The 17,958-nt window shown below is 34.1% G+C and overlaps 1 long non-coding RNA gene and 1 pseudogene across 2 annotated transcripts; one reads left to right on the top strand and one right to left on the bottom strand.

Moving 5' to 3' along the window:
* Positions 1-378: 378 nt before the first annotated feature.
* On the bottom strand, positions 379-3,789 carry LOC129871421 (aquaporin SIP1-2-like; annotated as a pseudogene).
* Positions 3,790-10,432: 6,643 nt separating this feature from the next.
* On the top strand, positions 10,433-13,131 carry LOC129871349 (uncharacterized). Of its 2 annotated transcripts, XR_008762243.1 has the most exons (4): positions 10,433-10,556; positions 10,789-10,941; positions 11,483-11,594; positions 12,775-13,131. It is a non-coding gene; the product is annotated as an uncharacterized LOC129871349 (long non-coding RNA). The 2 variants fall into 2 exon arrangements; XR_008762242.1 differs by lacking the exon at positions 10,433-10,556 and having other exon boundaries at positions 10,692-10,941.
* Positions 13,132-17,958: the final 4,827 nt, after the last annotated feature.

The raw sequence follows: 17,958 nt of genomic DNA, 5'->3' as shown, positions 1-17,958 counted from the left end.
TTCAAAATGCATTTTGTTCTCTTTTTGACTACGCATTCAAAATGCGTTCTGTAGTATTTGACTATCTTGCAGTTCTTATGATCAAGGTATGGTCAGTTGCAAGATCATACAACCATATCACATGAACCTTTTTTCGTTGGTTTAGGTGAAGTGTTAAAGCCCAGAATATTAGAAAGAGGAAACGGACTCTACTAGTTAAAACTCATGGAACATAATTGCCACAACTTATTCAATTTTTGAACTGCAAGACTTTTTTTGTAGCCTGTAGGTGTGTTCCTCTCTACTTCTCGAGATTGGAGATATTTCAATCCTTTCAATAAAATCGTCACATTACCCATTTCTCAACCATAGCTGAATGATATTATTAAAAACGTTCACTGAAAAGGGAAAATATCTTTTATAATTTCATAAAATGATTTAGTACATGAAAACTTCCACTTAGAATGGTGTAAGAGCATTTTTAAAGCCATCCTTGGTGGACAAGCTACAACAGTAGTATAGGAGCTGGAGAATGAAACAAAGCAGAAAATTTTTATTCAGTTCCGTTTCTTCTTCTGAGGCTTCTTCTCTACTGGAGGCGGAAATAGAGCACAAAAAATCCATGCAGCCAAAATTGCTCCTATAAAGGGACTGATCCAATAAACATAAATGTGTTCCCATGTGTTGTGTGTATTGCTTTGGTAATCCCAGCCAAATGCTTGCAAAGGCTAGAGCCAATTAACAAACAGTTGCGTGTTATTGAGCGATTTAAGAAGTCAAGCAAAAACAACAAAAATAATCAAATGGCTACAGATTTAGGTGAATTTCATAAATGGTCAAATAATACAAACTTTTCCTTCCACTAAAGGCACGTACCTATGTTTTCTAACATAACCCGTTCATAGAAAATGAGGGTAAAATGAAAGACTTGATTCTTGATTAAACTCATTCCCGGTCTTATGTTCCCCACATTGTAAACGAAAGATATGTAAAAGCAAAGTATTATTTAATTAACACCAACGAAGGTTCAATTGGTTAATGTTCACACATTGGCAATTTATTAAAAACTCAAATGGATAGGCATATTTTATTTGGAACATTCTTCACTTCTCTGTATTCCAATACAGAAATATTAGAGAAAGTGCATCTGTTTTGTGCTGGTCATCTCCTTTGGAAAAATAGATCAGTGATTTCTTAGAGGAAGATTGAGATGCAGAGCAAAGTCCAAAGCAGGTTTCTCAAGACTACCTGAAGCATTCCCCAGAAAAACGAATACCAATTAAAAATTATTTCACTGAATCCCTCAATTCACTCATGGTGTAACGTGGGGAGGCTATGGGGATGTAATATAGAAGCAAGAAAGCATTTTGGAAAATATTAAAGTTGGACAGTCAAAAAGAAATGCTTAACTAGGTTATAAATTTCCAAAGAACCTAGAAATCTAAGATTGTAGAGAGAAGTAACAAATGTTCATCTTAAGGTGTGTTTAGTACGAAGGAACATGTTTTTCTAGAAAACAAGTGTGTTTTTAAGTATTTTTTAGTGTTTGGTAAGTAAGAAAACAACATTATTCCAAAAACAGAATTAATGTAGAATGTCACTTATGAAACTTGTTTTCACTACTTCCATTAGGGAAGTCTCTCTGAGTGTCACCATCGCATTAGCAGTACCAGTTCTCTGATGTCATTAACTTTAATGTGGGCTTCTGACATTGCCAGTCATAAGTCCAGCCAATTTGAAGCGAAAATTAGCGTAAATTATAGCCTTATTTTCATGAATGCTTGCAATTTATCACTAGGTTTGTGATCACAAAGACCATGCATAGTCTCAAGATTATTAGAGTCCAAAAGAACACAGAATAGCTTCAAGAGAATATAAATGCATGAAGGTTTAACTTGGAAGGATGAATGAGGATAGAATTGGTTTTCAAAAGGTAGAGGCAGATTTAAAATCCCCTTCCAGTAATGATTCTCCTTTAATTTACGGGGTTGTCGTATTTTCTTGTTCAATAACTTTTTCCTTGAATAGCTAGAAGAGGAACTGCTAAAGAAGGTGCTAAAACAAAATATGAAAGAAAAGAAAAAGTGGAAATGAAGAAATCATAGAGCAGGAAACAATAGATAGCAGATTATGCTAGACAGTAGGGGTGCAGGAAAGATACAGTAACAAGGATGTGGGGAAGCACGGCACAGAAAGGAATTATCATTGCCATTATCCATCACAAAGGTCTTAGATGATGTGGGGTAAAAAACGAGTGGGACATTTTATCTGTGGAAACCTGATATTCTCTCAAGTTGAAGAACTTGTTGCCTTAGTTCTTCATCAAGATTGCTTTCTCAAAAGAAAAAAAAAAGTTGTTCATTTAGAATTTAAGATTAAGACAGCATCTTTTTCTAGTTCTTTTTATCTTGTTGGGGTAGGGAGTGTATGGAAAGGCTGGGAAGGGTTTTTCCCTTAATGAAATATACAGATCATAGTAGCAGAGAGATAAGTTAGCCCGCGATTCTATCCGAAATAAACATGGGATAAACTCATCCTAGAATTAATTTCGCGATTAGTTATCTCCTATCCCTCGTACCAAACGATCCCTAAAGGAATTCAATCCCAACTATTCACACAATGGGCAAGTTGATGAATCTTCTAGGAGGGCCTTTCAGGATGATTCATGAAGCCAAAATTACATTGGAAGTTCCTTGAGAATTTCTTTTGAGAACTGGTACTGTTACAAGTTTCTTAGGAAATTGCAATTGCATTCCTATCCTACTCCAGTATTTAGTTTATTGCTTCTACTAAAAGTTCAAAATAAACCCCTATCTATAAATTAGAATTGTGTTTTTTGACATATGCTATGTTTATGCATAGACAAAGGCTGAGATCCAAGATATGTAAGTGAAGATCATTCATAACCCTGGTTTTAATATACAAATACTTTGATAGTTGAAAAGACTTTGTTATCAAAAACCTTCATTTTCTATTTTCCACCTTACCTTTTGAACAGTCACTGGAAAACTATTTATGTTATGTTGGAATATGCAAGAAAAGGTACTACTACTTACATTGGCGGGATTCATAGAAGGTCCAGTGTAGTTTGAACCTGCAAGTACCAATGGGAGAGTTACCATAGTGAGCAACCAATTCTTGACAAGTGCACTTTTGGGAGCCCTTAGGACAATAACAAAGACCATAAATGTGATTATGAAGGTGAAGACGCCCTCTGCAATAGCTCCGGCTTGTACATCCACCTTCAAAGCAGGCCCATCAAGCATGTCGTGATACTCCTTAGGCATAAGCTCTATGACTGCTAGTGAACCAGCAACAGCACCTGCTACATGTAATCGATTTTGAATTTCATAATTGTAGTTGTAGTAGTAGATTGCACTCTAATCCAAAGAAAAAAAAAAGAAACCTGAGCAGGAAAACGAAGAGAAGCAGAGACGAGAGAATCATCTCCAAGACCAGCAGCATAAAAGGTAGCATTTCCAGTTGGATTGAAACCAGCACCACCCAATGCATCACCAAGAAAACCAAAAACCAAGAAAATAAGAAAAACAATAAGAGTGGTGATGAAGAGGGATGCTATTTCATTCACAACACCAAAACAAGAAGCTTATTAAGTATGTAGAAACACCAATATTAGAGGAGCACAAAACCCACAAAAAGGTCAATAACCCATCACCAATCGCTGCTTTAATAACACCCATCTCTCTGTATGAGCTAGTCAAGAGAGGAAGGGGAGAGTGCTAGACAAAAGTCAACTCCCAACTCCTACTGAATTGGTGATACAGAATGACACAGGTGGAAGCGAAGGACGATTCATCAAATGCAATTAGTCTAGACCTTTTTTTTAAAAGGGATAATACGTCAAAACTCATTTAGATATTTCTTAATAATTTTAAGTGAATTAAATATTACTCTAAAGGTGACGTGGTAAAAAAAGTTACTGTACTTGTACTTTCCTTTAAAGCGAGTGAAGATATTTATATATAATTAAAAGGGAAAAAATCTAACCTAGAATTAAGTCAAGTGCCAACGTAGTAAAAAGACATGTGGCAGTTTTAAGACAAAATTTAGTTTTTAGGTAATGATTAATTATTATTTTTTAACAGTTTTTTAAAAAATTTAAATTGTAAAGAAATATTGAAAAATATTTATATAAAATTAATCTGATCAGTTTTAAAATTGGGAAGTTAACACTGCCAAATATAACTCCCACTTTCACGATTCCACCAAAAAAATACCAATTTTAAAACTGATGAATATATTATATTATTGTAAAACAAGTCAAAAAGTGGATGTTCATGGGATCCACTTTCACCTTAGTAAATAGTATTTTCACTGTATCTCACGCGTTTTGTACTGTAACTCGATCATTTTTTTCAACAAAGTTTGTCTATAAAAGACATTGAATCTGCAATGAAATGTGACACACAAAAATCTCTCAACACTCTTTCTTTCTCTTACTGTCTCTCCTTCTTATTAATTTGCTAAGTTAGTTTGTTTTATAACACGTTATTAGCACGAGCCTCTATCACTTTGAGCTATTTTCAAAAGGTAACAAAAAGGTAAAAATTTTATTTTCTTAAAATATTGAATATGTCTAAACTTGAGTTTTTTTTTTTGATATATCTGGAAATACCTACTTATAATGGGCACTAGATTCCGAAATACACTTAGAATTGATGGGTTTGGCAGACTCCATCAAAGATGACAATATGACATCTAGTCAAGACCGTGTCAAAGCCATGATATTTCTCCGCCACCATCTTGACGAGGGGTTAAAATTACACTACATCACATTAAAAGACCCCTTTAAAGTGTGGAAGAATCTAAAAGAAAGATATGACCACCTGAAGTTGGTCAACCTTCCATGGACATGTCATGATTGACTCAATTTGAGATTAATGAATTTTAAAAATATAAGTGAATATAATTCTATCTTATTTAGAATTATAGAACAATTAAATTTATGCAGAGAAGAAATCACTGAGCAATACAAACTTGAAAAAAAAATACTCCATATTTCCACCCGCGAATATGCTCCTATAGTAGCAATATCGCGAAAAGGGTTTTAAAAAATATTCTAAATTACTTTCTCACCTTCTTATTGCTGAACGTCATAACGAACTGTTAATGAAAAATTATGATAGTCAGACCGTTGGTTCTTTGTCATTTCCTGAAGTGAATCTGACAAATTATAACCGATGAGAAAGTGGTCATGGCCCCAGTAGTGGTAGTGGTCGAGGTCGAAAAAGAAATTATAATCATGATGTTCGTGTGGCATCGAAAAATGATCAACAATATAAAAAGCAGAGTGAGAAGCAAGAAGTTATACCAAAGAAAAATTTAGAAAGTATATGTCATAGATGTGGAGGTATGGGACACTGGTCACGGACCTGGCGATCATTAAAACGTCTAGTTCAGCTATATCACGCATCCTTGAAGAGAGCAGAAAATAATCCAGAAACAGATTTTATTCCTGAAGATAATATTAAGCCTATGCATCTGGATGTAGCTGATTTCTTCAATTTTCCAGAAGGAAAATTTGAATATTGATAAGCCTGATAAAATTTAAAATTTTTTTTATTTATTTGTACTAAATAATATATTTATATTTTTCTAATTCATGTAAATAAATAAAATTTGTATAATGAGTCATGTTTTAATTATAATATTTACTTTATTTCTTTTTGAAAAAAAATATGAATATGCCTCAAATTTTGATTGGATCAATAATCAATCACGAGGATATTTATGTAATTGATAGTGGAACGACTCATGCCATTTTTAAAGACGATAAATTTTTTTCTACTTGCTTAGAAGAAAAACAAATGTTACTATAATTTTTGGTAATTCAAAAATTATTGAAGGCTCCAGAAGAGCTACTATATTTCTGCCTAAGGGGATAAAGATTGTTATAGAAGATGCATTATTCTCTTCTAAATCTCTAAAAAACTTGTTAAGTTTTAAAGATATCCGCAGAAATGGATATCATGTTGAGACACTAAATGAAATGAATATTGAATACCTTGGTATAACCAAGAGTGTCTCAGGCCAGAAATATATTTTGGAAAAATTACCCATTTTGTCGTCTGGTCTATATTTTGCAGAAATTAGTGTAATTGAAGCATATTTGATCGTAAACCATAAGTTTACCGATCTAAATATATTTGTGCTATGGCATGATCGAATAGGTCATCCTGGATCAATAATGATGAGACGAATTCTTAAAAATTCAACTGGACATCCGTTAAAGAACTTGAAGATTCTTACGAATGATGAATTTTCAAATAGTATTTGTTATTAAGGCAAATTAATTGCCAGACCATCAACTCTGAAGATTGACATCCAATCTCCTGACTTTTAAAGCGTATACATGGGGATATATGCAGACATATTAAACTACCTAGTGGATTGTTTAGATATTTTATAGTCCTAATAGATGCATCATCAAGATGGTCTCATGTGTGCCTCTTATCATCTCACAACCTGGAGTTTGCGAAATTATTAGTACAAATAATAATATTAAGGGCGCAATTCTCAGATTATCCAATTAAGGCAATTCGCCTTGATAATGCTGGAGAATTTAGATCCCAAACTTTTGATGATTATTGCTTATCAATTGAGATAAAAATTGAACATCATGTTACTCATGTTCATACTCAAAATGGTCTTGCAGACTCATTTATTAAGCGCTTACAATTGATAGCAAGACCTTTACTTATGAAAACAAAATTGCCCGCTTAACCTCATGCAAGATAGTGAAAGTCTTGAGCCTAAATACGTCGAAGAATATCGACGTAGATGTGATTGGCCAGAATGACAAAAGACAATTCAATCATAATTAGAATCACTTGCTAAACGTGAGGTTTTTGAATTTATAGTCTAAACCCCTGAAGGTGTAAAACCAGTTGGCTATAAATGGACTTTTGTGCGAAAACGAAATGAAAGGAATGAAATTGTAAGATACAAGGCACACCTTGTTGCACAAGGATTCTCTCAAAGACTCGGGGTCAACTATGAAGAAACATATTCACCTATTATGGATAAAATAACTTTTCGATATCTCATTAGTTTAGTTGTACATAAAAATCTTGAAATACATCTAATAGATGTAGTTACAGCTTACATTTATGGTTCACTTGATAATGAAATTTACATGAAAATCCCAGAAGTATTAAAATTGCCTGAAGCATGTACTAAGTCTCGATAGATATACTCAATCAAATTACAAAAATCATTATATTGTCTGAAACAACCAGGACGTATGTGGTATAATCGTCTTAGTTAGTACTTGATAAATGAATTTTATATAAATGATGTCATTTATTCATGTGTTTTTATTAAGAAATGGAATCAGAGTTTGTTATACTCGTTGTTTATGTTGATTACATAAATCTCATTAGAACCCCTGAAGAGGTCCAAAAGGCGATTGAATATTTAAAGATAGAATTTGAGATAAAAGATCTTGGAAAGAAAAAACTTTGTCTGGGTTTGCAAATTGAATATTTAGCAGACGGGATCTTTGTTCACCAATCTGCCTACACTAAGAAAATTTTAAAATAATTTTATATGGACAAAGCACATTCATTAAGTACTTATTGTGGCTATAATTGCATACGCAAGTGTACGTAGTCTCTCAAGTAGTAAAACAGCTTTTTAAGCCAGATATCAAACCCACAGAAACCTTAATAAGGCAAATTATTTCTTTCCAATGAACTACACTAATTGTGATTGTGTGATGGATTTGAGATAACTTGTTAATGATTTTGGATGTAAGAAAATTTTCTACAAATAAAAACAATACAGTATTTATGTATATTAATCAAATTATGAGAAATTCCAGGGCTATAGCATAATGTGAAGTCAAGCTTACTATTCTTCGATCTCAGTCTATGATAGGTTATTTAATTACTAATCAAAAAGGGTTGATAATACAATCATGGTCTCCCGACCTATAATTGCCTATCTTTATCGTCAACCTAACTACATCGTTGAGCGGGGATAGACATGAAACAATAAAGACGCCTTTAAACTATCATCCTTTATCATAACCTAATATGGTATATAGGAATGTGTCACGAGCATCTTATATACGAATCATCCTAGATTATTCTAGTATGAACACATTCCTTCCACTCTTTGATCTATATAATTGTCCTCTTCTGAATCCAAGATAGACAATACATATATTCTAATGCTGGCTAAACATTAAAATCATAACCACAAAAATGCAAGAGTAATTAAAATCAATAACCCATCATCAATCAAGCTCAAATAATATTAAACCATAACTTCGTATCTATAGCCCCAGATTTTGGGTGCTTAGCTACTCATTTTGAAATGATAAAAATAAGTGCTTAACTTCATATAAATTAATGAGAACAAGAAAAGAAGAAGAAATGGAACCTAAAAATGCTTGTGAACTTCTTCCTCTTACTTCTTTTTCAGATCTAAAACGCGGTTGTTAGCTCTCACCAGCCCCAAAAAATCTATTGAAATGCCCTACTTCAATTATTTTTGGACCCAAAATAATAAACAAATCAAAATCTCTTGGAGCTGCAGTGGTGCAGCACGCCACTATGGCGCTTGGAATATATCTCTATGTTGGCGCGACGCGCTCTTATAGCGCCTGGAGAGAATTTGTTGTTTTCCTTCTGGTGTGGCACACCACTGCAACGCCTGAAACATGTCTCTGAAGTTTGCATGCTAGCGCGACGCGCTCTTATAGCACCTGCAGAGAAAATTTCTCCCATCTGTCTTGTGCTTCTCCAAACTTCCTGCATTTACTTAAACACATACCTTAGTTCACACTTGATTGGTATTTTATTCTTAACACACATTTTAGCTCCAATATCTTTTCAAAACGCCTATAAATATGGATAAACGTGGCACATGGGCTCATAAATGCATCCAAGATCAGTACTCCAATGGTTATTTGATCACTTGAAGTGGACAAAGATTCATTTCGACCTCCAGAAGAGAATGAAGAACTTCTTGGTCTTAAAGTACCATATCTCAGTGCTATTGGTGCACTTATGTATCTTGCAAATGCAACCAGACCTGATATAACATTTTCTGTTAATTTGATGGCAAGGTATAGTTCATCCCCAACGCGAAGACATTGAAACGATATCAAACATATTTTGCAATACTTAAAGGGTACCATTGATATGAGTTTGTTTTATACTAACAAAAGTTGTGCAGACCTTATTGGTTATGTAGATGTAGGTTATTTATTAGACTCACATAAAGCTCGATTTCAAACAGGCTATCTATTTACATACGGAAAAACTGCTATATCATCGTGATCTACAAAGCAGTCTATTGTTGCTACTTCTTCAAATCATGCTGAAATAATAACAATTCATGAAGCAAATAGAGAATGTGTGTGGTTGAGATCGATGATATAGTTCATCAAAGAAAGATGCGGCCTAAAAAATGATATCAAAGGACCCACAATTATATTCAAACACAATGTCGCGTGGATAGCTCAATTGAAATGTGGCTTCATAAAAGGAGACAAAATGAAACATATTTAACCAAAATTATTCTTCACACATAATATCCAAAAGAATGGTGATATTGATGTACAATAAGTTCGTTCGAGTGATAATCTTGTAGATTTATTCACAAAGACATTATCGACATCAACTTTTGATAAACTAAGATATAAGATTGTAATGCGTGGTCTCTAAAATATCAAATGAAGTTTTTATCAGGGAGTAAAATAGGCGTTGTACTCTTTTTTCCTTAACCAAGGGTTTATACCACTGAATTTTCCCACTGACTTTTTTCTAATAAGGCTTTAACAAGACACATTATTTTTTGATGGACTCCAGTCAAAAATATCCGAAAGAATGGTGATATTGATGTACAATAAGTTCGTTTGAGTGATAATCTTGTAGATTTATTCACAAAGACATTACCGACATCAACTTTTGAGAAACTAAGATATAAGATTGTAATGCGCCGTCTCCAAAATATCAAATGAAGTTTTTATCAGGGAGTAAAATAGGATTGTACTCTTTTTTCCTTAACCAAGGGTTTATACGACTGAATTTTTCCACTGAGTTTTTTCTAATAAGGCTTTAACAAGGCACATTATTTTTTGATGGACTCCAGTCAAAGATGAAATTATGGTCTTCATCATGAAAGTAATGAGTTTCGTTTGATAATTACCCTCTTCTTCGAAGGTTTCGTTTGATAATTACCCTCTTCAAATTTTCTTATTCTTTTGTCGATCTACAAATCAGAGATGCCCAATTGGGTTTTAAAAGATTTTGTTTTTATTACACTTTTTGTACTCATTTAGACGCTCTTATGCTTCTCCATTATCTTTAATTTTTAGTAATTTCTCATGAAATTGTGGAATTATAATTTTAAGGTTCATGAGAATTTTTTGACCAAATTACGGAGGAAAATACATTGCAATATGCACCCCCTCCAATCACCAGATTCATATGGAAAGATATAATAACAAATATGGATAGTGTTATGTAATTAGAAGTGTCTCTTTTGAGAAGTATATGTCAATTTTTGAAGCACCGTACAATTGAGGATCAAGAAAGGAAGAGACGGTTAGTTTTCTCTTCTGGTCTGCTTTTCTTGCACTCACTGTACATGGAATTATAATCTGCTGGATATATTCATGTTCTATTTTCATTAACTAGGATTGTGGTTTCTCTGTCTTTCACAATTATTAGGATGCTTTTCTGAAAGTAAATCTTAAAGTTGCACAAGAGAAACTCAAACTGTTTTGGTCTTTAAATTACATGAATTCATTTGTTGGACTGCAATTTCTGGCTAAAGAACGATGGAAGATAAAGCAGTTAAGTTTATGAAACTAGGTGTGAAAAGTTGGATCCAATCACAACTTCTCCGGTGCATAAAGATTTACTATGGGATTCAATTAAACAAATCTTAAGGGCATCCAAACATGAGGCATATTCTTACGTGTACCAGGTACATTAATCACCATCAGTTGTTGCAGAAGTTATCTTTTTCTACTGTTCTACAATTCTGGCAAGTTCAAGAAACAGAGGGAGACTCTATTTTCTCAATTCTTCTCACCCATCCTTCTGATGATTAGTTTCTATAGTTGTCAAAAAAGAAGTTAGAAACATTAATACAATCACTCTCCAATATAAATAGTCAAATAATTGAGACCAAGAATCAGTTAGATAAACTGTTATGCCGTAATATTTGTACAACACATTATATCTGGATAGAATAGAGCTGGATGAGACTACGAAGAAGCAATAACAGGGCGGCACTACTTAATAGCCTATAGTTAATGTCATAAGAGGGAGTACTCGGACTATAGTCAACCCTAAGGTTGTGAGCTTGAGTAACCAAAGGAGAAAAAAAGGTGGAATCTCCTAGATAAGGGATTGGAAAAAGAGCGAGTAGTTACTGTAGATAGAATTGTATAGCTATTTGAGTCTTTAAAAAGCAGCCACATGAAAATGAAACTACTATTGTTGTCACAATAATTATTGTACAGGTTGATGAGTTGGAGGAGCATCAACATGAAAAGGATACTAGCTATTTGCAGCAAAATGTGTAGAGACAGATCCCAGAAGAGACTTAATTAGGAATATATATGTTCGGAATTGGTGAGTTCATAAGTTTTGTTGTTACTGAGTTGCAGCCTATGAAGTTTTTTTGGTTTCATGTCTAAGTTCTAGCTCTGCACATGTACATTTTGGAGAATGTTTTTCATTTTACATCTTCTTACTTTTGATTTCTACAGTATGTACATGGTAATGTTTTTTAAAACATCCTATTAAAGTGCAAGGATTTTGTTTGGTGTATCCTTGTATTACCATGCTATCTTTATTTTTATAATAAATATAAAACTGTTTTATGTTATTTGGAAAAAATCAGAATATAGGCAAGTATTTGTATACAAAAACTTATCCACTATCCAAAATCTCATAAAAAGGGAAAGAGTATTAACCACTATGATATAGCCAATCTTCCTCCGAGGACAACCTTTATGTACTACAGTTGTTTTCCTAAGGAGGCAAATGCCTTGCATCTTTAATAATATCAACAACGTAACTTTTAAAAAGCGTTGGATTATTATGTCGTTATACAATTTGCAACAATGTCTTCTTGAAGCAGCTTTTTATCTTCAACCTTTTAGTAGAGCCACAAGAAAGGAGGAAAATAAAATCGACCCCTCCTGAAATATGACTGAAATTTCAGTGACACACCTTAACTTCGGTCATAGTTCAGGATAGACACTCTATAGAGCATCAAAGCACCGAGTCACTTTTGATTTCTAGAATAGCTTTAGATTTTGTGTAAACATTTCTGCTAATTTTCTTTAATATTGCTTTAATCTTTATGTCATTGTTTGGATATCACTTGAAAAAGATGTATTTGGTAATTTTTTAGCCTTTCTGTTTTATTGCTAGCAATTAATTATTTTATGAACATGAAATATTTTCGTACAGGCCAGTAACATAGGTTTCAATGTTTATTTGTTATATGGACTACAAGTAAATATTAAGTATTCATATATTTGGAGATGATGTTCTTAATCTAAACATACGCACTATCGTAAATAAAAATTTTACACCCATCATTTTTACATTCTATATATGTTGGAACATAGATCCTGTTAGAATTTATACAAATTGAATCCGTTTAAAATATGACAATAGATTTGAAATGTAGATGGTTATTTATTTTTTTGGTAATTGCATATGGTAATCTTACCATACTTTTCCCACCTCTCTAAATAATTGAGAAGTCATCAGTTACTAACTATAAATGTATTCGGCACAGCGGATGGACAAATCAGTTGTGCAAGCATAAAACTTTAACTTTGTATGGAGTGGTGGAAGAAGAGGATTCTTTGAGAACTATGTTTTTTCAGTATTTGTTATTTTTGTGGTGGAAGGAGAGGATTAATCATCTATTGCATTCACATTTGCTTGAAATGTGCATCTTCTGAACGATGCATTGGCCATCCTCAAGTCTATGTTGGAGGCATGTAGAGCATTGTTTTTCTCTTTAGAATGTGAAAGGTAGTAGAACAGCATCCAAATGATGAGATTATTGAGAATAACCTCTTGAAAGGATTGATATATATATGCAAGTAAATTTTAGTATTACGTAAATAATTTTAAATTTCTTTATTGAGATTTGACCCATTTGCAGATTTGTTTGGTTTGCTAGAGAATTATTTTTTCCTAATTTTTGCTACCTGTGATACCTATATCGTATGAGATGAATTTGATTTCCTTTTAACCTTATATTTCAAAATTGCTATTTAATGTATTTTTAATTTCTTAATTAGTACTATTATAATAATATGGAGGATTTCACTTCATTTATACGAAGATGGAGGTACAGCTTTCCATGCCTCCTCAACCTTTTTTTCCCTCCTGCAGTCATAAGTAATAACGACTTTAGCCTGTCATGTAAAGAAGACGATCAAATTTCTCTGTGGATAGGATCAAAATATTACATCTTTTCATTTGAAAGAAAATATATAAGAATAATATAGTGGTTGGTCATGAAGAAAGGAAATAGGCTAATCAGGAGGATTTACCATTAATTGTGACAGACGCAGTGACTCACCACAAGCATTGCCCCATCAAAAACGACGGAGACAGGAGCTAGAAGAACAAAACCAAAAGCTTGGCTTTGATTTTCAAGTGAGTACAAATAAAAATTTAACTTTAATTTACAAAAGAATGGTAAAAACTTTTCATAAAAAATTCTTTTGCTCAGATGATTATTTAAACGATATTTAAGTAAGCGTTTAGGATTCTTTTTTGGTGGAAAGTTCTTTTTTTTTTGGAAAAAAAAAGTGAAGTTCCGATGTTATTGATTAAGTTACTATATGTTGTGGGGAGAAAACATCACAATTAAAGTTTGATATGACAATTAATATAAAAATAAATTGGACAAATTTTTTTTACGTGAAAACCCTTTTAACAGATAGAAGGAAAAAAATCACGGATAGAAGGATCTCACTATTCAAATATGGAGTACACTGCTCTCAAATACAAGGAGAAAACAACAATTAACACTTCTCTCTTGTAAAAGGAACAACTACTAAAGAGGACACTCAAGACTACAATATTTATCTTGGTGTATATCTCTCTTTGTATTTTTACTCTCACTTTTTCTGAATGATTTAAATGAGGGCAAGAGGCCCTCTATTTATAGGAGGATGAAAACGCGTTAATTTTTTTTATACGCATTTTCCTGTCAAAAAGGGTAACGATTACGCTGTCAACTTTTTCAAAAGTTGTTTTTGAAAAGTTACTTAATTTCTGTTAAAAGCACGTTAATTTTTTTGTACGCGTTTTGCTGCTGGCTGCTATTCCCTTTTCCTCCCCTTTTTGACTTCCTTTTCCTCCATTTTTTGACTTTTATTTTTCTGCATTCTCCCACTTGAAGATTTTAATTGAGAATCAATTAAGTCTTTACACCATCCTTTCTACCCAATTACTGCAATGTTATGTTTTTGCTAGGCCAATAGAAGATCGACACCATATAAACTTGTTACTGTTGATCGGCTTCGTAAATATATCTGCCAGGTTTTTATTGGTGTGAATTTTCTGAATATCCACATTGTCTTCTTCCTCCTTCTCACGAACAAAGTGATACTGAACTCGTATGTGCTTTGTCCTTGAATGAAATGCCGAATTCTTTGCAAGATGCAAAACGCTCTGACTGTCATAAAACAGAGCAACCTTCTCTTGTTTATGCCCGAGCTCCTCCAATAACATCTGCATCCATATTGCCTCTTTGCTAGCTTGTGTAGCTGCTACATATTCTGCTTCCGTCGTAGATGTAGCCACGATAGATTGCAGTTTTGAAACCCAGCTTACAGCTCCTCCAGCAAGAGTAAACACATAACCTGTGGTGGACTTGCTTTTATCAAGATCACCTGCATAATCTAAATCAACATAACCTTTAATAGTAAAGTCAGATCCTCCATAACACATTGCAACATCTGAGGTACCCTTGATGTATCTCAGGATCCTCTTAACAGTATTTCAATGCTCTCTACCAGGATTAGCCATGTATCGACTTACCACTCCCACTGCTTGTGCAATGTCAGGTCTTGCACATACCATGGTGAACATTAAACTTCCCACTGCTGATGCATACGGTACTCGAGACATCTCCATCCTCTCTGCTTCATTGCTAGGACTCATACTTGAGGATAACTTGAATTTAATAGGAAGTGGGGTAGAAATTGACTTACAATCTTGCATCTTGAAGGGTCTCAAGATTTTCTTCAAGTAGTTCTTTTGAGAAAGCCAAATCTTTCTATTATTTCTGTCTTAGTGAATTTGCATCCCTAGAATCTTGTTTGCTGGTCCCAAGTCCTTCATTTCAAACTCCCTAGCTAACTGTGCCTTTAAATTTGTGAGACGATCTTTGTTGGGGCCTGCTACCAACATGTCATCAACATATAATAGCAAAATAACAAAATCGTCATCACCAAATCTCTTGTAATAAACACAAGGATTTGAACTATATCTGTTGTATCCAAGACCTATAATGAAGGAATCAAATCTCTTATACCAACACCTTGGCGCCTGTTTGAGACCATATAGAGATTTGTTTAACCTATAAATTAAGTTCTCTTTTCCCTGTTCTTCAAAACCTTCTGGTTGGAGCATGTAAATTTCTTCTTCAAGTTCTCCATGAAGAAATGCATTTTTGACATCTAACTGCTCCCAGTATAAGTCAAATGTAGCACACATCGCCAAGAACACTCGAATTATTGTGAGTCAAACCACCGGAGAAAATATCTAATTGAAATCTATACCTTCTTTTTGAGCGAATCCTTTCACCATCAATCTTGCACGATACTTCTCCACTTCATTATTACCATTGTATTTGATCTTGTAGACCCATTTATTTTTAATGGCCTTTCTTCCGTGTGGTAATTGAATAAGATCCCATATTTTATTTTTATGAAGAGCTTCAATTTCTTCTTACATTGCTGCCACCTACAGAGATGATTCTTGGCTTTTCATAGCCTCGTGAAAAGTTGAAGGCTCTCCATCTTTTGTTAGTAGACAATATGCAATATTGCTCTCCATAGAATAATCTGAGTGCCAAGCTGGTTCTCTTCTCTTCCTAGTTGACCGTTGAACTTCTCGAGTTTTGATCTCAGCTTGCTCTTGTTCTTCGTGCTCTGGTGCTAGTTCTCAAGTTTGGAGCTTCTTCTATTTCTTCAAATCAACTGTAGTAGTCTCTGATTTTTCTTTTGAAGTGCTACCTTCTTTTTCTTGTATCTTATTTTCAATAAATACAACATCCCTGCTGATTACCACCTTGCGGGCTGTGGGATCCCACAAGTGATACCCCTTGACTCCATCAACATACCCTAAGAAAATGCATTCCCTGGATTTTGGATTCAACTTCGATTTTTCTTGGGTGTTGTACATAACATAAGTAGGACTTCCAAATATATGTAAGCGAGAATAATCACCTGGTTTTTCTGTCCACATCTCCATTGGCATTTTCAGATCAATTGCGGTTGATGGTGACCGATTAATCACATAACAGGCGGTTTTGACTGCCTCTGTCCAGAATGGTTTTTTCAACCCTACATTTGTCAACATAGCTCTTGTCCATTCCAACAAGGTTCTACTCATCTGCTTTGATACTCCATTTTGTTGTGGAGTATATGCCACCGTGAACTATCGTTTAATACCTTCTTGTTTACAAAAGTTATCAAATTCATCACTAGTGTATTCTCCTTCATTATCTGTCCTCAAACACTTGATCTATTTCTCAGATTCAAGTTCCACCCGCACTTTGAACTATTTGAAAACTGGAAAAAAAATCTACCTTTCTTTTGATTGGATACACCCAACTTCTCCTGGAGTAATTGTCGATAAATGACACAAAATATTTTGCTCCTTCTAGGGACTCCACCGGTGCTTGCCAAACATCAGAGTGGACCAGATCTAATATTTCCTTGCTTTTAGCAGAAGAACTGCTAAACTTCAGTCTATGTTGCTTACTGATAACACAATGCTCACAAAAGGGTAGTGAAACCTTTTTGAGCCCTAGAAGAAGCTTTTGCTCAGCAAGAATCTTCAAACCTCATTCCGACATATGGCCAAGTTTACGATGCCATATCATTGTTAATTCTTCAAATGAACTTGCTGATGCGGTTGATGCTTCTCCTTTTTGGTGTGTTTCACCTTTAAGTACATATATATTTACAGCAAGTGTTTCTTCTTTCATCACTACAAGCGCTTCTTTTGATATTTTCATGACTCCACCATGAGTCTTATATGAAAATCCATTATCATCTAATCGTCCCAAAGACAATAGATTCTTCTTCAAGTCTTTTACATGTCGTACCTCCTGGATGTTGCGTATCATGCCATCATATATTTTTATTTTGATGTACCCAATACCAATAACATCCAAAGAATGATCGTCTCCCATGAACACAGACGCTCCTAAGATAGGATTATATTGATGGAGCCATTCTCTCCGGGAAGTCATGTGCCATGTTGCTCGTGTGTCCATGATCCAGACATCAGTGAAACGTTTTCTGCCTTCATTATTTGATATTGCTTCACTACATAAAATATCTCCATCATCCGAGGTACATGTAATATTTTCTTGAGCATTTGATGGCTCAGGGTGTTCACTCTTCTTTTTGAACCGGCAATCTTTCTTGAAGTGCCCTTTCTTGCCACAATTGTAGCACTTGATATTTTTCTTACTTCTTGATTGAGATCTACCATGATTGTGACTCCCATTGACGCCACGTTCCGTTGGTCTTCCTCTCACCATCATCAAAGCTTCAGCTTGCTGCGAACTTGCTTGTCTATCTTCCTTATTTTTGCGTTGATTTTCTTCTTTTAAGACAACGGCTACAATTTCATCGAAAACTAAACTGTCTTTATTGTTCGTTAGGTTGATGATGAATTGATCATACGAGTCAGACATACTTTAAAGTAGAAGCTCCGCACG

Source organism: Solanum dulcamara, chromosome 10 (assembly GCF_947179165.1).
Source record: "Solanum dulcamara chromosome 10, daSolDulc1.2, whole genome shotgun sequence".
Lineage (NCBI taxonomy): Eukaryota > Viridiplantae > Streptophyta > Magnoliopsida > Solanales > Solanaceae > Solanum > Solanum dulcamara.
The sequence above is the reverse complement of the archived record's forward strand: the minus strand, read 5'-3'. Positions and strand labels throughout refer to the sequence as shown.